This window comes from Peromyscus californicus, unplaced genomic scaffold, assembly GCF_007827085.1.
Source record: "Peromyscus californicus insignis strain IS unplaced genomic scaffold, ASM782708v3 Scaffold_4__1_contigs__length_199733344, whole genome shotgun sequence".
NCBI classification, from domain to species: domain Eukaryota; kingdom Metazoa; phylum Chordata; class Mammalia; order Rodentia; family Cricetidae; genus Peromyscus; species Peromyscus californicus.
Window position 1 is genome coordinate 30,072,511 of NW_026294562.1, and position 22,090 is coordinate 30,094,600.

The 22,090-nt window shown below is 41.5% G+C and overlaps 1 protein-coding gene across 5 annotated transcripts in view; it reads left to right on the forward strand.

Annotated features, from left to right (window-relative positions):
- The first annotated feature begins 1,391 nt into the window (after positions 1 to 1,391).
- Positions 1,392 to 22,090, forward strand: part of Asah2 (N-acylsphingosine amidohydrolase 2) — a 112,135-nt gene continuing 91,436 nt past the window's right edge. For 2 of the 5 annotated variants that reach the window (XM_052713168.1, XM_052713166.1), the window contains exon 1: positions 1,393 to 1,589. The gene's annotated coding sequence lies outside the window, so the exon portion shown is untranslated. Of the gene's footprint in view, positions 1,590 to 2,610; positions 2,723 to 9,959; positions 11,292 to 22,090 lie in introns of those variants that run through there. The other 3 variants (XM_052713171.1, XM_052713170.1, XM_052713169.1) reach the window with 3 other exon arrangements.

Sequence of the window (22,090 nt, forward strand, 5' to 3'; positions counted from 1 at the left end):
CAATTAGCAGGTAATAAACCTCAGAAGGCAGCCCTTGCAGTTGCAGATGGCAGGGAGGAGGAGGAGCAGGCAGTCCCCAGCCCCAGTTCCTGTTAGGCCTGTGTGTCTTCATGACTACCTTTAATAGTTGTTCAGTTTTTAGCAAACACTTGTGCCAAAGCTGCCTGCTTTGTACTTAAGTTTTTACTTCCTTCCGTGGCCTCAGCAGACTCTGCCTGAAGAAAGCCAGGGGCTTGCTGGAGCTTGGTTTTTGCCTCAGCATTGCTGTGCAGCAATTCACTTACATTAAAGGAGCAACACTGTCTTTGGGAATTCTAGGTTCATTAGCCTCCTGTATAGTGACACAGGGCAATGAGGTAGACTGTAAAGACTTGAGCCAGTGGCAGGCATGGGACACAAGCCTGTGATTTCATCACTCAAGAGGCCTGAGGCCGGGGGATGGCTGTGATTGAAGCTAGGACACAGTGATAACTGTCTCAAGAAGAAAAAGCCAAAAACAAAAGTTGATCCAACACTGGAAAGGTTTCCTTTCTTTCCTTGGCTTTCATACTTGTAAATCAACTCCCAAACAGAAGAATCACACACACACACACACACACATACACACACACACACACACACACACACACACACACACACACACATACACACACTCACACACACACACACACACACACACACACACACACACACACACACTCCCCTACCTGCCCTGCTAGGAGCCCTAGTAACATTCATATAGATAACACAGGCAGTAATGAAGGAAGCTGTTTTTTTAGATTTCTCCCGAGGGACACCATGGGATGTATAAATATGACTTTGTTTCTCCAAATTACCCAGGTAATTTGGTACATTTAGTACATGTGAACAATTTTCTCCATCAGATTGCATTCTGTCTAGAAAAGGTGAGACATCTTTCTTAGAGCTTAACTTCTTCATCCAAAATGTTTACTTCCGTCTCTGCACTGATGGTTCAATCTTGTCTCTGCGATGTGCAATTGATATCTTGGGGAATGAACTGATTGCTTTCCAAATCAAAGAGGACAAGCAGGTCTGACTGAGCAAATGATAAAGTTTGCTCAGGGTGCGAAAGGATAGCCTTTAGCTCAGTGGTTCTCAGCTTTCCTAATGCTGCAAACCTTTAATACAGTTCCTTGTTGTGACCTGCCCCCAACCATAAAATTAGTTTGTTGCTACTTTGTAACTGTAATTTTGCTGTTATGAATCATATTGTAAATTTCCCATGGTCTAAGGCAATCCCTGTGAAAGGGTCCTTCGACCCCCCAAAAGGGTCGCGACCCATAGGTTGAGAATTGCTTCTCTAGGTGTTTCCCTTCCACATATTGATGGTGCAAGGGTTCGCCCATCAGCCGGCTCAGCAGGGTGCCTGGTGCCAGCTGGATGAGTCAGCATGCTAGTGGTTAAGTTAGAGAGCCTGGGCTTTCTGGGTTAGAGCATCCAGCATTCAAGAGTTAACCAGCCGGCTTCCGAAGAGCCCAGGCAGAGGATACACAAGCGTCCCAGCAGGCACTCTGGCTTGCAGGGAATGACATGCCGTTTTGAATGAGCAGCTGCGGCAGCGAGTTGGGGTACGTGGCTTTGCTTTGATTGATGCTGTATTGTTTTCTCTCAAGAGAACAAAGCAATGGTTGTTCATGTTTGCCAACAAGGTCCCTTTGAGAAAGAGCCAGTTGTCTAGTAGGCTGCTTTGTGTCTTGAAAATAAGAGCCCAGGGCGCAGGGTGAGTGCCCGCAGATTCTCCATCCTAATTTAAGCTGCACCTTGCATCGGTGGACTGTCTTTAAACTGATCTGAATTCTATAGCTGCATGATCGGGTCATTTGAATGTCATGATTGCAGTGAGATTCAAAAGATACTTTTGCTATGGATCCTGTAAATCTATACTCAGAGGTATAGATTTGAAGTTGTTTGTTGAATTGGTGGAGCCAGGCGGCAGAAATCCATTTTTCTGCCCCATTTTGGGAGGCAAGATTTAAAACCTCAGACTCAGAGAGCAAACTTCTACAAATTCATCATAAGCCCGAACAAGGGAGGCATCCTCTTAGACATGACTTTTCCCCCTGACTGACTCCTTTAGTCCCCAGTGTTTGCAGTGTGACCTGAAACAACCTTCAGAAAGCCTGGTCTTCTAATCACGTTCCTAGACTGCTCATGTAGGCATCACTATTACTTTGCAGACCTTTATCTTGTTAGTGGAAAACACTGGAACTCAAAGTAGACTAGAAATACCTTCAAAGATTTGAATTTACGGAATGAATTTCAAGGAATACAGGCTGTAGCGAAGGTTTGTCAGGATCTCACTCTCTCTACATGTCAGCACTGCAGTTTCAGCCACAGCTAAGAACACTGACTTTTCCCCAGACAAGTTACCCCTTACCCAGCACGGTGATTGAAAGCAACATTCAAATGCTTCTGCATTTCCTAGAATGTTCTCTTCTAAGTGTTTGTAGCTTCTATTCCTCTGTATTTCATCCTGGGAATTCCTTTGATAACCAAGTTTGTCTGAAAAATTTCAACACTGTTGTAAAACTTGCACAAGCCGTCACTCTGAGAGACTGCCACACGACTCAGCTTAGTGTCTCTGTCAGATCACTTTGCCGGAAGCCATGGATATTTGCTAAAGTGAAGGACAGGTGCTGGGACTAAGGGCTATGGAGCCTGGGCTCTGAAGGCTGGTGGTTGCCGAGCAAAAGAAGCATGGGTGAGAGGCTCAGAGGCAATTTGGGGAAAAGAGGGGCACTGGAGATACACCATAGAAGCGCTGGACCCAGGGAAGAGGCTGAAGACGTTTGCAGACTGCTAGAAATACATGGTGCAGTCAGAACCCAAGAGAATCATTGTCCAGATTTCCATTTAACATCTTCTCTAAAAACTTACCCCAGCTTGGACACCATATTGAAGAAGAACACACACACACACACACACACACACACACACACACACACACACACACAGGGTTGGGGCGGGGGGAGGGCCCTTGTCTTGTTTTTGGCTTTAGGAAACTCAGTTTTTCCTATTTAGTATAATGTTAGGTACAGGTTTGTCATGTATAGTCTTTATGTGGAGATATGTTCCTTATATTCCTACGTATTCAGAGGTTGTTATCATGAAGAGATGTTGGAGTTTGCCAAAAGCTGTTTCTGCATCTCTTGAGATGATTGTGTACTTTCCATCCTTAAGCCCATATATGCTCTGTATTGTGTTTATTAATTTGCATATGTTGAATCAACATTGAATCCCTGGGATGGAACCAGGTATATGATCTTAATGTTTCCGTGAACACTTTTGGCAAATATATTAGCTTTTAAAAGATTTATTTATTTTGTATTGTTTGTATGTGTATACCTTTTTGTGCAGGTAGGTGCACATAAGTACTGGTGTGCTTGGGGGCCAGTAGAGAGCATCAGATCTGCTGGAGCTGGAGTTCCAGATAGTTGTGAGCCACCTGGCTGGAGTGCTGGGAACCAAACTCAAGTCCTCTGGAAGAGCAGTACATGCTCTTAATCACTGAGCTGTGTCTTCAGGCCTGCACATACTTTATGTATCTACGCTCCTGAGGAGAACTGGTCTACAGTCTTCTGTTTGTATCTGCATCATCATCTGCTTCGGGTGTCAGGACAATACGGGCTTCACAGAATGAGTTTGTTAATGTTCTCCCTGTTCTATCCTGGGAACCATTTGAAGAGTGATGGTGCTACGTCTTCATCGAAGAGTTGGTAGATTTCAGCAATGAGTCCCTCTGGTACAGGGCTTTTCTTCGTGGGGAGATGTTCTTATTACTGTCTGGCTCTTGTTGATTATGGGACTGTTTAAGTTGCTGATATCTTCTTGATTTAGTTTAAGCAGCTTATGTATGTATATGGATTTGCCCATTTCTTCTAGACTGTCCAGTTTTTAGGACCGTATTTTCAAAGAACCCCCTGATGAGCCGCTAGATTTCTTTGGACTTTGTTCTAACACCACCCTCTAAAATCTCTAATTTTATTATTCTGGAACTTTTCTCTTTGGTTAGTTGCTCAATCTTATTTATCTTTTCAAAAAACCAATTTTGTATGTATTTGATTCAATGTCTTGTTCTTTTGTTGGTTTGGCCCTCATCTTTTTTATTTCTAGTCTCCTTCTGCTTTTAGGGTTTGGATTGCTCTTGTTCATCATTGATTATTGATTTAAGACATCTCTGATTTTATTTTTTTTAATATCTATTTATTTATTTATTTATTTGGTTTTTCAAGACAGGGTTTCTCTGTGTAGTTTTGGTGCCTATCCTTGATCTCACTCTGTATACCAGGCTGGTCTCGAACTCACAGAGATCCACCTGGCTCTGCCTCCCGAGTGCTGGGATGAAAGGCGTGCGCTACCACTGCCCAGCTTGATTTTTTTTTTTTTAATTTAGGCACTTAAAGGTATAAATTTACCCCTTAAAACTGCCTTATTCATATCTCAAAAGTTCTGGTAAACTGTGCTATATTTGATTCTAGAAACACTTAAAATCCCTTTCTGATCTTGCTGATGATCTGTTCGTTCAATAGTTTATTTTTCATTCTCCAAGTATTTGTGAGCTTTCTGTGGTTTCTCTTGCTATTTATAATTCTATGCCATTACTTAGTGACTAGAAATTATTTTGATTATGTTAAGACTGGTTAAGACTTGATTGCCTAACATGTTCTATTTTAGAGAATGCTCCACAGGCTATGGGGGGGAAATGTGGAATTCCACATCTGTTGGATGGAATACTCTGTATCTACCCATCAAATCAATTTGATCTATGTTATGATTTAACTCAGAGGCTTCCTTTGCTGATTTTTGTTCTGTTTTGTTTGGATGACCCTAAAGATGAGAACAGGTTATTGATATCACCCACTGTTACTGTATCAATCAAACACTTTATGCTCATTCATATTTTGTTATGGAATCGGTAGCTCCTCCATTCAGTGCATATGTATTTACAGTTGTTATTTCTTCTTGATGATTTTTTTCCCTTTATTAACAGGCAGTCACATTCATCATCTCTTCTGACTAATTTCAATCTGAAATCTTCACTATTAAATCTCAGACTTACCACACCAGCTTGTTCTCAGCTTCTACTAGCTGGAAAGACTGGCTTTTACACTTTGGCTGTCAAGTCTATGGGTGTTTTTACCAATGAGGCGTGTTTTTTTTTTTTTTTTTTTGTTTTTTTTTTTTAGGCAATAGTTGGTCTTGGTTTTTAATCCAGGCAGCCAGTTTGCATCTCTTTACTTGCCATTTATGGCAATTACATTAAAGGCAGTTACATGAACTGCTGTGTTTACTAATTCCAGTAATTTTATTTGTTGTTTTCTGGTTGGCTGTATTGTTTTCATTTTTAAAGGTTTATTTTATTTTATGTATATGAGCGTTTTGCTTACATGTATGTATATGTACCACATGCATGCCTGGAGCCCTCAAAGATCAGAAGAGCCTCTTCCCTGTGTCCAGCACTTCTATGGTGTATCTCCAGTGCCCCTCTTTTCCCCAAATTGCCTCTGAGCCTCTCACCCATGCTTCTTTTGCTCGGCAACCACCAGCCTTCAGAGCCCAGGCTCCATAGCCCTTAGTCCCAGCACCTGTCCTTCACTTTAGCAAATATCCATGGCTTCCGGCAAAGTGATCTGACAGAGACACTAAGCTGAGTCGTGTGGCAGTCTCTCAGAGTGACGGCTTGTGCAAGTTTTACAACAGTGTTGAAATTTTTCAGACAAACTTAGTTATCAAAGGACGCTGCATATGCCCATAGATTCTCCATCCTTATTTAAGCTGCACTTTGCATCGGTGGACTGTCTTTAAACTGATCTGAATTCTATAGCTGCATGATCGGGTCATTTGAATGTCATGATTGCAGTGAGATTCAAAAGATACCTTTGCTATGGATCCTGTAAATCTATACTCAGAGGTATAGATTTGAAGTTGTTTGTTGAATTGGTGGAGCCAGGCGGCAGAAATCCATTTTTCTGCCCCATTTTGGGAGGCAAGATTTAAAACTGGAGTTACAGATGGTTGGAAGATGCCATGTGGATGCTGGGAATCAAACCAGGGTCCTCTGGAAGAGCAGCATGTGCTCCTAAATTCGGAGCCCATTTCCAGCCCTGTTCTTTCTGTTGTCCCTATACTGCTGGATTTTTCTAGTTTACTACGTTACACATGATCAATTCATTTCCAGCTTTCCTTTGTTGCACTTTTCCCTCATGAACTTTATTCTTCTCTGTGCTGTCATTATTCAGTCTTTCTTCCTGCTCTCTGTATAATATTCTATAGTTAAACTGTCTTCAGCAGCTGTACGTTGGTAGTTATGAACTGCCTTAGTGTGTGCTTGTCTTGGGATATCCTTATTTCTCTACCAATTTAAGAGAGAACTTTGCTGGAGGTAACATTTTGGTTGGGTTATATGCTTTCAGGGCTATATTACTCCATGGTTTTCTTTTTTATTCTACTTTTTTCAATTTTATGTATATTGGTGTTTTGCCATGGGTGTCGGGTCCCCTGGAACTGGAGTTACAGACAGCTGTGAGCTGCCCTGTGGGTGCTGGGAATTGAACCTGGGTCCTCTGGAAGAGCAGTCAATGCTCTTAACCACTGAGTCATCTCTCTGGCCCCACTCCATGGTTTTCTGGCTTTTAGGGTTGCTAGTGTGACAGCTGGTGTTATTCCATTGGCCTTTATGGGCAACTTAGTGTTTTTCCCTTAGAGATCTTAATTTTTTTTTTTTGCTTTATATTTTTGACTTATTGATTATAATACGTTGTGGGGGAAGTTCTTCTCTGGCCATGTCTATTTGGGATTATAAATGCTTCTTATGTTTGAATGTCTATTTCTTTATCTAGTTTTGAGAAGTTTCTGCCATAATTTTGTTGGACAGTCCATAGTTTGTAATCTCAGCTCCTTCTACCCACTAGAGTCTGAGGGTTGTTCTCTCTATCACATCCCAGAGTCCTTGGACTTGGTGGTCATGCTCGTGTTTGCGTTTTGATTGGCATTGGAATGTAGAATACCCTTACCTTTGTCTTTGATCCTTGATACTCTCTCTCTTCTTGGTTGAGTCTGTCCGTGATGCTTTCCTCTGTGTTATTTGATCCACTCAGTCTTTCTTTTCTAGCATTTCTGTCTTTTTCAAAAATTCAATTTTCTTCTGCATTCATAATGTATTAAGGAATAAAAATAAAGCCACGTTCTCTTGAAGTAGTTTGACCAAGAGCAAGTATAGGTTTAAATTCTCCACTTAAAACCCCTGTGTCTTCTGCCTGACCTCAGCAAAAGGCCTTGCTCTCTCTCTATGTTTTCATATTTTTATATGTTTTGCATATTATTAACTTGGCTGCAAGGTCCAGCAAAAGTTCAGCCTCTTTGGAGTCAAGAGATATTTTCAGAAAAGTGTATTACCGTAGCCTTGTTGATTGTTCATCCATACTATTAGCCTTTTTTCTTTTCCTTCCTTCCCTTCCTTCCTTCCTTCCTTCCTTCCTTCCTTCCTTCCTTCCGTCCTTCCTTCCTTTCTTTCTCTCTCTCTTCCTTCCTTCTTTCCTTCCTTCCTTCCTTCCTTCCTTCCTTCCTTCCTTCCTTTCTTTCTTCTTTTAAAAAATCCATTTTATGAGCTTTTTTTTTCTGTGTTGCTGCTGAACTTACTCTCTGGGTCTTGTATTTAATTCATCCAGTTGTATCTTTGAGGTCAGAGGTCAGTTTTACTAGTAAGATTTGAAATCTCTAGCTGGCATCCTACCCATTTTAGAACCTTTGGATTCAGAAGTGGAGAAGGTATCTCCTTCTGGAGAATTTTGTCAGGTCTTGCGTTTAAGTATTTTTTTTGTGTGTTTTCATGATACAATTTGCACATCGGTTGGCTTAGCTGTCATGTCTAGCTTTATTTGGTGGGGCTTTAATTTTTTTTTCATTTTATTTATTTTTGTTTTATGTATATGAGTGTTTTGCCTGCATGTATGTAAGTGCACCACGTACATGCCTGGTCCTATGGAGGTCAGAAGAGGGCACCAATTCTCTGAACTGGAGTGATGTTAAGGATGGTGTGGTGATATTTCATTTGTGCTTTAATAAAGCTTACCTGGAGATCAGGGGGAAAGGCCAGCCATTTTAAGTAAGCAAGAAGCCAAGCAGCACATGCCCTTAATCTGATCACTTATCAGGCAGGGTCTCTGTGTGTTCAAGCCATACAGACGAACAGTCAAGTGTGGTGACACACAATCCCAGTACCAATCATAGAGACCTGGAGGTCTGTACAGACAGACAGTGACAAGAAAGTGAGGTAGCTGGGCTAAGATAGCCAATGAGAGGGCAGAACAGCAAGGCAATAAAGACTTGGGTAGACAGGAAGTACCTCAAATTTGGAAGCTGCAGAGTTGGTGAGGTTAAGTTGGCTGGTGGCTCTCCCTATTTCCCTGATCTCTCTAAGACTTTCACCCCTATATTTGGCTCCGTGTTTTTTATTTAATATGACGATTTAGAAATTTGTCTATAGAATGGTTGTAAGCCACCAGGTAAGTACTGGCAACCAAGCACACATCCTCTACAAAACCAACAAGTGCTCTCTACCGGTGAGCCATGTCTCCAGTCCCTATCTCTGGATCTTTACCCAGAACCTGCTCTCTACTCAGAAAGTGAAAAAAAAAAAAAAAAAAAAAAAAAAAAAAAAAAAAAAAAAAAAAAAAAAAAAGAAACAAAATCCAAACTCCTACAGTAGTAATAATGTCAAGGTGCATAAGTACTAGAAATTCACTGAAAATCAATTAATACCCACAAATGTGTCGCCAACGATCACAAAATACGAAAAAACTAGTATAGGATGGGTTATAAAATCACAAACTATTTTAAGTAAATGTGGAAATAGTAGTTGGGAGAGGTAGAAGAAAGAGGCAGGGAAATGGGAAAGAACTGAATTTTTTTTAAAAGGGACAAAAAAATTAAAATCTTTGCAATTTATGGGCTTGACAGGCATATCTCGCCCAGAGACTCCCCCTGGAGTGGCTAGTGTTTTAGCTGAGGGTGTCTCTCCAGTGCTTTGGGTCTGCAGGGAGTCACCGGCAGGTCTGAGGTCAGCACAAGCGGAAAGGGGCTCGTTTCAGTGCGAGGAAGATGCAGTTGTGGGCATGTGCGCATGCTCTCCAGCAGCGACCACAGGTGGGTTCGGCTGACTCTCCCCGGATAACTAGGTCTGCTCCCAGACACGGAGGGCAGAGAGCCTTTGCCAGGGCCTCTCTCTGCCGGAGTGGAGCCCCTGGGCACCTGCACTTTCTCCCAGGGACTGACCCTCCTTTCCAAAGCTGTCTCCCAGGGTCGTCTCTCACCCTGGAGCTTGAAGCAGGTTAAAGTCTGGTTCCCTGGCCTGTGGTGGGTCCTCGTTTTCACATTCCAGGGCAGATGAGGTTTAAACAGTAGCTTCTCTCTCAGATAACTGAACACTGCCTGCTGAGTTATACAGAGTGACAAAATGGGATTCCTCTCTACCGCTGACCCACGGCCAGAGGAATCACTGTCTTACCAAAGCCAGCGACTGGATTTGAGGCTCCTGAGGACTCTGGTGGGCTCCTCTGGAGGGTGGGTGCATGGCTGTCCTCTTCACCATGGCTGCCTGGCTTACCTCTTGGATGAGGCATCTGCTTCTCCTCCGTTCACGAAGGGGGTTGGAGGCTGGAGCCGAGTTTTGTTTGGCCAATTCTCTCTCCCCTCCCTCTCCCCCCATGCTCTGTCTTTTTCCTGGCACTTTCCAGTGGTTCTGTGATTACTTTAGTGAATTTTCAAAGTTCTCCCCCATTCGGTCTTTGGAATAAACTGTTCTTTCCTACGTGGACTCTTCTTACCCAGGTCACCAAAAGGCCACTTCCAGTCCATTATCTTACCAGAAACTGTCCCTGGACCTTCTTTGGAGCCCCGTGTCGCTCGCGTGACAGAGTTGCATCATAGCAGTTGGAGTGAAAAGATACAAATGATAGGAATTCAGATGTTTTCGGTTTGTTAGCTTTTGAATCCCCTCAAATTTTAGTTGCTTTATTTGTGGGCATGTGATCCTGTATACCAACCTCTGGAATGGTCCTGAGAACAGGATGCTACTCCAATGCCAAATTGTCTCATGGAGACAGACTCATCAATATTAAGCATCAGCATGGGAGAGCACACAGTGCTTAAGAGGAAGATCTGGGTTAAGCAACGAACCGTCGGGGACCTCAGCATGCAAGAGACAACATCTGTGCAGTTCGGTTCACCACACGTTTTCTCCGCGTTCCTTCCCTAATTCTGTGAAGTGGTTCCTTGTTAGCAGGATACAGAGCACATGGCCCTTCATCGTCACTGCTGTCACAGGAAACACGGTGTCCCGTGAGGTACCGCCTGGAAACTTTGCGTCCGGTTCAACAGATTCCAGGAGCTGGCTCTGGAATGTCATCCAAGCTCTTCCTGCACTGAGAATTTTTTCTGTCTCTTTATTCTTAGCCAGAGAAAGAAGTACCTGTTTGCCCATAAGAGGTGTGAGAGATGGGGGAGCTATCAAGCCTCCAGAGCCGATTCGGTGTGGAAAGGGAAGAAATGATGTAAGCTGATATGGACCAGTCCACAGGCAGTAGGAGTTTCATAGAATCGGGGGGAATGGGTACGATACAGCCAATTATTCATCTCCAATTTCAATATCCTTGAACTGGAATCTCCTCATATCCTGGGGAATATTCTGGAGAGAGAAGGGAGGTCTGCCATCCCAGCTGCTTGCACCAAGGGTCACTTCTGTCCATGACACTTAATGTGTGCTACTCCACTGCCTTGACATACCCCATGAGGGACTTTAGATCGGATTTCTTGTAGCAGTTGGCTCTAATAACAGCGCTACCTGTTTTTCAAGGCGGCGGCTCCTCACACTTATGAATAGCTTCAACTTCAATAATGTGGAGCCAATGTGACCACAGAAGGCATCGTCAATAATGTACTGCTGACAGGGAATCAGATAGGTACTCTTGGAACTCTACCAAGAAGTCACATCACTGAGGGCCTTGGCAAATCTCCTGGAACCATCTTTGACCTATATTATCATCATTACCAATGTTTCTTAATTGATTTATCAAGCTGGTCTGATGTGGGAAGAGCAGAAGCCATAAAGAAAAGACTCACACCACAATTTTCATACAAATCAAAGCCAACTACATTCATTGGATGACTTCTATATCCATGGAAGGATCCAGTCTCGAACTCTGGACTACACTGTATGCCTGGCTTCAAAGGCATATTGTTCCCTGAGACTGTGCTTGAAAGACAGCTCCTAGGTGAGTTGGCACAATGACAGTGCTCTGTTGGAGACAGCCATACTGGCTCATTAGAGCCGATTACTGTACAGACCTGCTCAGAGCTGATTGTTGAGAACTATCTTTTGGCTACTGGAAACCAGCAATGCTTGAATCTATACCACGGAAATTGACAAATGTTATACATCAAAGCGTTTTATCCCTTAAGAGCTGGTTTCAACATTTACCAATTGTCTAGCCGTACTTGTTGTAGAAAATTTTGGATAGAGAAATGATATATTGTTTTAAGACATCAGGAGAAAAAAAATTGCTTTAATTCAAAATTACTTTGAACTGTTAATAGAACATTATAATAAGCCAAAGATTTCTTTCTTTCTTTCTAAGATGACTCTAAGGTTTGAAGACAAGGGCAATTATGATCAGGTTATCTTTCTAAAGCATTCCTAGATGTTTACACTTGTGGACCTATTAATTGAATCATACAAATTCATCTTTATGATGCTACATTGAAAAAAATAAATATATAAAGAAATTTTGTATCCCCCCCAATTCCCAGGGCAGCATTGCCATCTGAGTTTATGCTAAAGAAGCATTCATAGATGCTTAAGAGGTAGGTGGCCCTTGTCGACAGTAGCTAGTCCTTTCCAGGCTCCTATTCTATTCAGTGTAAATAGAAGAGCTACAAAGAGTTCTTCAGACTCGGGTGGAAGTACAGCTCCAAGGCAGAGAGAATGCTTTGCACATACAAGACCTGGCGTGGGTGTCACCCCCAACACATACACATTATTAACAGGAAGTTAATTGTTTGTTGTGAAAAGTCAATTGTCAAAGTCAATTTTCCCAAAGTCATGTGCATGGAGACTGAGTGTGACTGGTAACCATAGCAGATTTGCTCTGTGCCTAGAGTTCCCTTAGGAACAAGGAAAGCCAATAAGAATTTCCTTTATGTCATTTTTTTCATCCATGGTTCTTATCTGGTCCAGATATACTAAACCAAGGGGAAATTTCCTCTCAGAAAGTCTGAGAACTAGCTATTGATTTTGTTAAAGTCCAGAAAGAATGATTCAGCATTCAGTGAGACTGAAGCAGTTGTATTTAAGAATTGAGTCCATTTGACATGGATTTCTCATTCAGCCCTTACAGCAATCTTTTTATTAATTAATTAATTTTTTGTTTAAATTTATTTCATAAAATATATTTTGATCATATTCTTTCCCTTCCTCCAACTACTCCCAGATCCTCCTATCTTCCTGTCTACACAACTTCATGTTCTCTCCCCTTTCTCCAAAAAAATCCCCAAACTCCTAAAAAACAACAAAAAATGAAATCAAAACAAACTAAAAACAGCAAACAAAAAACCCATTAAGACCAAAAAGTAAAAAACAAAACAAAAACACCACCACCACCACCAACAACAACAAAACAAATCAAAACAAAACAAACTTTGTACCACTTAAGTTACTTAAGCTACCCAGAAACTATTTCTCAAGCAGTCTCAAACAAAAACAAAACACAGCCTGTTTTGTGTTAACCAACTTCTCCTGGACATGAGGCTTGGCCTGGAATGTGGTCCACATACCCAGAAATACTCCATTGAGAAAATGGAGTTTCCCTTACCTAGCAGGCATCAGTTGCAAACAGCTTCTTAGTTAGGGAAGGGACTCCATGTCTCCCTCCCCTTCTCAGTGCTGGGATTTTTGTCCGGGTTGAAACTGCTCAGGCCTTGTGCACGCTGCCACAGTCTCTGTGAGTTCCTGTGTGTATCAGGCCTGTTGTGTCTGGAAGACACTGTTTTCTTGGAGTCACCACAACCTCTGGTTTTTACAATCCTTCCACCTCCTCTCCTGTGTAGATCCCTGAGCCTTGAGGGGAGGGACTTAATAAAGACATCCCATGTAGGGCTCGGTGATCCAAATAGAGGGCTATTACTCTATGCACATTGTCTGTGTTAGTTCCCATCCATTGCAAGAAGAAATTCCTTTGATGAGGGTTAAATGATGCTCTAATCTATAAGTATAGCAATATGCCATTAGGAGTCATTTTGTTGCTATGTTCCTTGAGCAGAGTAATAGTATTAGCGTTTCCCCTGGGGCCCTTGGCCTATCTCGTCTCAGGTCTTAGTGACTTCAGCAGGGTCAGGCATGGGTTTTGTTTCATGGAATGGGATCCTATAACATTTGTGCCATGATTGCACCAGCGTGTCTTGCAGGCCGATCACAGGGTTTGTAGCTGATAACTTTTCTCCTCCAGGAGTAAGCCAAGTACTTTCTAGCACCATGAGCACTAGTCAGGAGAGGCGAAGCTTCCAGTTGGGCGCCTGCTCAATATTCCTTGTTCAATGACAAAAGTAAGCTGTGCCTTCAGCAACAGGGCCTTACCACCAGGTTATGGAGACTAACCAATAGCCTTGATGATAGCGTGTGCTAGTTGGGGTTTGTCTATGGGACCCTTTTTGCCAACAACTCAACAAAATGTAACTCATTCCTTGCACTGGAGGTTTTACTTGTTGGCAAAAGATGAATAGTTGGGGCACTGTCTCCCCCATTATATGGTAATCCCACTTAAATTCCTTTTAATTATGTTTATATTTAGCAAGTGTCTATCATATTAGATTTCTATATGGCTTTTCATATATGTTGGTTGCCCCTCCCCATATTCCCTCTTTTACCTTGTTATCTATAAGCAAAAGACCAATAACATAAAAATGCACAAAGCAAAATGAGACAAATATTTGACAAAAAATACAATTAAGTTAGCCAAGTAATCCTGGTCACGAGGCATGGGTGTTATTTCTTGTTGCTATCCTCGAGTTTTTAAGTGTGTCTTTAATTTATTAATGAGCTTTTCCAGGGTGGTGGTGGTGTTGTTTTAATGTAGACACTTAGTGCTTTTAGCTTTCCTCTTAGAACTGCCTTCCTTGTGTTCCATAAATTTGGGCATGTTTTGTATTCATTTTCATTCAATTATAAAAAGTTTTAAAGTTCCTTCTTGATTTCTGTCTTGGCCTGATTTTCATTCCGCAGTGAACTGTTCAGCTTCCATGAATTTGTGTACTTTCTGCCCTTTCTATGGTTGTTGATGTCCGTCTTTAGTCCATGACAGTAAGATAAGATCTGGGTATCTCTTGAAACTTGTTTTATATCCTAATAATTAGAGAACATTCCTTTGGCTTCTGAGAAGAAAGCATACTCTTTAGTGTTTGGGCGTAGTGTTCTTTAGATTTCTGATACCTGTTAGGTCAATTTGATTTATGACTTCCCCAAACAGGATTTCTCCGTGTAATAGACCTGGCTGTCCTGGAACTTGTTCTATAGACCAGACTGGCCTTGAATTTACAAAGATCTGCCTGACTCTGTTTCCCAAGTGCTGACATTAAAGGCATGAACCACCATGCCCAGTAATTTATCATATTTTTTAACTCCAGTGTTTCTCTGTGTAGTTTTTGTTTTGGTATCCTGTGTTTTTCATTCCCAGTTTTACCTCAGTTTAGATTTTCTTTTGTGATTCTATTTCTTTGTTGAGTTCTACTTTCACATCTTGCATGTTTTTATTATTTTATTCAACTGCCTGTATTTTGATTGGGGGATTTATTCATACACTCCTTGAACATACTCGTAATTGTTATTTTGAAGTCCTTGTCTTGTGCTTCAGATAAATTGATTTTCTCAGAGTCTATTACAGTATAGTATCTGATGCAGGCATATTGTCTTGGTTGGTCATGTTTTTTTTTTTTTTTTTTTTTTTAATTCAGTGATATTTAGGCATATAACTTCCTTGAGCTCTAATGTTTGGAATGTTCCTTGGTGTGGATATCTGGTCTTGACTGTGTTGATGGATATTCTGTTTTTTGGTTGCTGTTGCCCACTCTGAGCCCCAGCCAAGTATGGTGACTGTGGGGTTCCTACCTGAGAGTGAATGATTCTGGGTCTCAGCCAAGTGTGGCAGCTGTGGAGTCCCTGGTGGAGAGCTGTTCTTCTGGTTGCCAGGGAGTCACAAAAGGATGGAGATGGGGCAGAAATCTGAAAGGAACAGTGAGAAAGAACTAGAGTTATACTCAGTCCAAAGCAAGAGGCCAAATCCCGAAGAGGTGGAGGTGGGCTGGGAGGAGGGGCTCAGGCGGGCAGGTTGCATCAGGACTAAGAGTAAGTCTGGAGAGACCTGAATAAAGAACAAGAAGGAGAAGGAGGATAAAGGTAGCCTACCTGACTCCCAGCCTAGTGCAGAGGCTGTGGATCCTTGGAAGAGTGGTTCTACAGGTCAAAGGAGTAACAAGGGAATGAGGACAGGCTGGAAGGAAAGGCTGAGAGGAGCATCGGGAAGACTTAGGTACTCCTTGGGTTGGCACCAAGAGGCTGAGTCCCTCATAGCAATGCTAAGCAGATACGGTTACTCATTTTACAGATGAGGGAACAAACACAGAGAAGTTACATGACTTCCTCACTTTAGAACCATGCTCTGACTAGAACTGAAGAAAATTAAATCCCCAAAGGAACATTATAGAACACAGTGTTATATTTCCTTATTGAAAGGTGATTGGATTGAAATCAGTGCCTTCTCCTCTGAACATGGGTACCAGTTTTTGCTTTTCATTGCATGAAAAACTATCACATCCCAGGACTCATGAGTGGGAATGTAAGAAATTTAAGTTTGAGGCCAGCTAGGGCTACATATCCTATCTCAAAAAACAAAAACAAAAACATAAACAAAAACAAAACAAAACACACATACACACACACCCAAAAACAAAACAAACAAACAAAAAAAACCCAAAAAAACAAAACAAACCCCAAATCAACCAACTAACCAATCAAACAAACAAGAAGTGTAAGACAATAAATGTCAGGATTTCATCAAGCAGAGCACCCTACTGTACATGATACAGTCATGGTCTAGCTGAAAATGCAGGAGTCACTCCAATTTTGTCATATAAATGAAGACAGGGAAGGGAAGGGAAGGAAGGGGAGAGAAAGGGAGGGGAGGGGAAGGAAGGGAAAAAATGTAGGTGGAGTTTTTCAGTCCCAAGAGCCACTTCCAAATTACCACACAGAGGCTTATATTAATTGTAAATGCTTGGCCAGTAGCTCAGGCTTATTACTAACCCCTATATTTTAAATTAACCCATATTCCTCTGCCATGTGGTACCTTTATTAGCATGGCATGTTCATCTCCTGCTCCCTCTGCATGTGCTGGCAACACCAGACTCCACCCTTCCTCATCCCATCATTCTCAGTTTGGCTTTCCTGCCTAACTTTATCCTGTTCAGCTGTTAGCAAGTCATCTTGTTTATTAAACCAGTCACAATGACACATATTCACACAGTGCAAAGGAATATTCTACAGCAGAGGGGAAAGGGGGAGGGGAAAAGGGAAGGTGGGGCAGAGGGAAGGAAGGGAGGGAGGGAAGGGGAGCAAGCAAAACCAGTTTATATCCACTCGACCTTTGCTAGCTTTAGTTCTACCAGGACACTTGAATGACATACCTTTAGAGTAAATAAACAATGGGCTTCTTTCCTAAATGCATTCTTTCAATAGTACTGAGAGTTAGGAGACAGTTTTTATATTCATGGGATTCTGGGTTTTGTGCTGATTGTTACCAGCACTAGTCACCACCCTCATTCTGATGTTTGGAGCCCCGGGATTTGCTTATACCAAACACTTAAACATTAGCCATTTCCTTCTTCTCTTCACAATCAAGTTGTTTTCCAGAGTCTGTTTGTTTGTCCCTCCTCCACCTCCCCTTTCCTTCCCCTGCTCCTTCCCCTCTTTTTGTGGAGTGATGTTTGATTACTCCTCCATTTCTCTTATTCCTACACTAAGCAAATCTCAAGTCCTACTGACATGTCACCACTTCTCAAAGTGTTTACCTTTTCCATTTGTACTACCACCTGCACCTCCTATTTCCACTCTCATTTTTAAAGAGCTTGTAACTTTTTATTAACTCTTTTAGAATTTCATTTAGTGGATTTTGATCATATTCACCCTAGTATTCCCTTAACTGGATCCTCCTGGATCTATTTCCACCTCCCTATCTCCCCCCAGCTCTATGCCTCCTTTTTGCTTTCTTTTCAATAACTCGTTGAGTCCAAAGTGCTACCCATGTACTCCCAGATGTGGGGCTACCCACAGGAGTATGGTCAATCGAACATGGCCATCCCCTTAAAGAAAGCTGACTCTCCCTCCCCAGGAAGCAACAGACTGTCAATAGCACTTCCATTAGGAGTGGGGACTCATACTCTCCTTCCCTCTCCTTAATATCGACTGGCCTCATCTTGTACCGGTGCTCGTGATCACAGCTGCTGTGAGTTCATGAGTGCGGTAGTACTGTTATGTCCAGAAGATGCTGTTTCACTTGGGTCCTCTCCAACCCCTGGCTCTTCCAACCTTTCCATGGCCCTGTCTGTGGTCGTTCCTGAGTCTTGTGGGGGGCGAGGGTAATATTTTCTTACATGATATCTCCTCTTACTGCCTCTCTCCACTTCAAAGGTTGCCATCAGGCTTCATTTTGACTTTCATTTCCACTAGAACATATGCTGGGAAGACTTTGGAGGATTTATTTGGGTTCTCTGGTAACAGTGGATGTATTAGTAATGTCTGACACACAATAGGATAGAGCAGAACTGTTTGCTAGTCTCTCCCTGCTTTATTTGATCTGCTTATGCCAGATCAACTCTTATAAGTCACACTCTTTACTTCTTCTCTTTCTCTCTTTCTTTCTTTCTCTCTCTCTCTTTCTTTCTTTCTTTCCCTCTTCCTTCCTTCCTTCCCTCCTGCCTTTCTTCCTTCTTTCCTTCTTCTTTCTCTACTTCCTTCCTTCTTTCCTTCCTCCCTTCTTCCCTCCCTCTTTCTTTCTTTCTTTCTTTCTTTCTTTCTTTCTTTCTTTCTTTCTTTCTTTCTTTCTTTTCTTTCTTTCTCTCTCTCTCTCTCTCTCTCTCTCTCTCTCTCTCTCTCTCTCTCTCTCTCCTCCTCCTCCTCCTCCTCCTCCTCCTCCTTCCTTCTTCTTCTTCTTCTTCTTCTTCTTCTTCTTCTCTCTCTCTCTCTCTCTCTCTCTCTCTCTCTCTCTCTCTCTCTTTCTTTCAGGACAGTAGTGTTTGGTTTTACCCTAGGTCCCTGAGCTATCTAGTCTCAGGTTTTTGCTCACCTAAACAGTGTTGGATATGGGTTCTATCTCCTGGAGTGGGCCTAAATTCAAATCAGATACTGCTTGGTTACTTCCACAAGCTTTTATTGAGAGCCACTGGTAGTAAAAGTCCACGAGAGTATGCAGCAGTGACAACTAGAGTTCAGAAAGCCAACCTATTAGAACTAAGGGTTCTGTTAGAGGAAGCCATCATGCAAGGCATTATGGAATTGCTGCCTTTTGAATGAAGAGACTGGCTGTCTCTTGTTGTAAACTTCTTGTGCAATAACAGCTATGATTCTCCCCATTTACCGTGCATTTCCATGTTATGTGTACATGCTCTCATGATTGCATCTCAATCTTATGGGCACACATATTTGTGGGTAGTCTGGAAGATGGTTTCTTATTTAACTGTACAATTTTTATGATTAGAAACATACTAAAATATGCTTCATACTAGATTGATTGTTCCATGTGGACTGTAGACACTTAGAGGTCTTGTTCTCCATCCTTAGCCACTGACAAGGTAAATATTGGCCAGACAAAGTGTCTTCGTAGAACTTCACAGAGTGGAATTGCAGGTGCCTGGCCTTGTTAGACCCAAACCCTTCAGAAGAATTATAGTGAACCAGAAGTGACAGTGCAGGTGTCTGGCCTTGGTATATCTTAGTCCTTCAAGAGATCAATAGCACCTATGTTGCCCTAAGCTTCCTCCACTAGCATCTCCCTACTCTGATTCAAATAACAATGAACACTTTCTACACCAGTTTTTAATGCAAGATTTTAGGCTCAGCAGACTAATTATATATAGGTCCTGAGATTCAGGTAACTAACAGAAAAAGACTGTTAACTGACTAACCATATCTGTTTTTTTATTAATCACATAAAATAGTACACATATTCTTTGCCTTTTCCTTAAATCTCTCATTGGTTTAATTTCTTCCCTTGTAACCCTTGTAGCTATCCCTTTAAGAGATAGCCAGAACTTTTTACAACCTACAGCTGTTGTCAGTCACCAATTAAGCTGAACAAGTCTTTGCCAAGTGTGACTATTGTCAGAATAGTTGTCCCTGAGAGTTTACTTTGTAGTTTTTACTAACAAGATGCATATATATACACCAATGGTTGTATACACACACACACACACACACACACACACACACACACACACACACACACTCACACACTCACACGCATGCTTGAGGGAACAAGGAAGGGAAGAAGATGGAAAAGACCTAGATAGATATGAGAGAACAGCAAGAAGGGAATTGATTGAGAAGAACAGAGATGAGGCCAGAGATGGAAAGAACTAGATAGACATGAGAGAACAGCAGGAGGGACTGAGAGCAGGAGGGACTGAGAGGAGCTAAGTATGAGACCATAAAAGAAACTATGCAGATAGAATTGACTTAGAAGAATAAAGTGAATGGACTAAAGAACTCTGTGCTTAGATTCATTGAACATTCCTCAGATTAGCAGTATCCTTAGCTACTTGTAGCATCTGTTCTGGATCCTGATAGAAATCCCCTCAAGGCAGGTACTTGGGGGGAATTCATTAAGCTTTGTGTCATCATTACCCTAGCATGACACCATTGTAGATCATATGGTTTCTGGCTGGCTGCTGTTTACATTTCTCCTTTGGTAGCAAGCAGATTCTCTTCCTATACCAAAGACACTAAAATGTAGGGATGAAGTCTCTATGTAGGTACCAGCTTGGCTTGTCTGTGTTTGATGAGTTTATCTGCAGCAACTCAGCCTTGTGCTCAGTTTGTAGAGAGAAACCTCTAGTCTTGGCAGCAGCCTGGGTTGTTTGGAGATTCCCACGGGACTGCTTTGGCTGACAATTCAATTAAATACAATACAATCCTGGTTCTGGAAGCTTTATTTGATGATTAGAGATGTCCAGTTGGGCCTCTATCTCCCCCATTATCTGGCAATTTAATTTAAATTTTATATATATATATATATATATATATATATATATATATATATATCTGAATTTTATGCAGCTTCTACTGTATTAGGCTTCTAAACTGTCCCTCAAAAGGTCCTTAGTTTTTGCTGTCTCTCCCAGCATTCTCTCCCTTGTCCCCCTCCTCCCTTCTCCCCCACTTCATCCTCCCATTCCAGTTCCCCCACCAACCCATGAATAACTGTTTACTCGATTTCCTTTCCCTAGGGAGATCTATCTGCCCCCACCCTGAGTCCCTTACTCTGTACTTAACTTCTGTGATTCTAGGGATTACAGATTGGTTATCAGTGACTTAGCAGCTGATACCCACATACAAGCCAATTTGTACCATATTTGTTGTTCTGGGTCTGGGTTACCTGATTCGGGATGGTATTTTCTAGTTCCATCCATTTATCTGTGAATTTTAGGATTTAATTTTTCCACGGCTGAATAATAGTCCATTGTGTAAATGTACCATAATTTCTTTATCCATTCATCTTTTGAGGGACATCTAGGTTGTTTCCAGTTTTTGGCTATTATGAATAGCAGTGAACATGGCTGAGCAAGTGTCTCGGTAGTGGGATGAAGAATCCTTCAGGTATATGTTTAAGAGTGTTTAGCTGGGCCTTGAGGTAGGTTGATTCCCATTTTCCTAAGGAACTGCCTCACTGACTTTCATAGTGACTGAACAAGTACGTACTACTACCCAATGGGTAAGTGTTCCTCTTATTCCACATCCTTGTCAGCATGAGTTGTCCCTCGTGTTTTAATGACCTTAGCCATTCTGACAGGTGTAAGATGAAATCTCAACATAGTTTTTATTTGCATTTCCCTGATGGCTAAGGATGTTGAACAAATATTTCTTGAAGTGTTTCTCAGCCATTTGAGAACTCTCGGTTTAGATCTGTACCCAATTTTTAATTGGGTTATTTATTTTCTTAATATCTAGGGTTTTAAATTCTTTATGTACTTTGATTATTAACCCTTTATTGGATGTATAATTGGTAAAAATCATTTTCCATTCTGCAGTCTGTCTCTTTGTCTGAATGACGGTGTCCTTTGCCAGGCAGAATCTTTTCAGTTTTGTGAGGTCCCATTTATTAATTGTTTCTAGTGCCTATGCTAATAGCATTTTATTTAGAAAATCTTTTCCTGTGCCAATGAGTTCAAGGCTATTCCCCACTTTCTCTTCTGTCAATGTATCTGGTTTTATGTTGAGTTCCTTGATCCATTTAGTGTGGGGTGTTAAGTGTAGATTTGTTTTAATTCTTCTACATGCAGACATCCAGTTTGACCAGCACCATTTGCTGAAGATCCTGTCTTTTTTTTCCAGTGAGTATTTCTGGCTTATTTACTTAAAAAAATAAAACAGGTGTTCAGGGGTGTGTAGATTTATATCTAGGTCTTCAATTCAATTCCATTTATTGGCATGTCTGTTTTTGTGCCAATATCACACTATTTTTATTACTATAGCTCTGCTATACAGTTTGAACTTGGGAATGGTGAGAGCTCCAGCAGTTTTTATTATTATTATTATTATTCAGAATTGTTTTAGCCGTTCTTTGTGTGTGTGTTTGTGTGTATTTCCATAATGAAGCAGAAAGTTGTCCTTTCAAGATCTATAAAGGATTGTGTTAGAATTTTGATGGGGATTGCTTTGAATCTGTAGATTGCTTTTGGTAGGATGGCCTTTTTTTTTTTTTTTTTTTTTTTTACTATATTAATCCTACTGATCTATGAGCATGGGAGATCT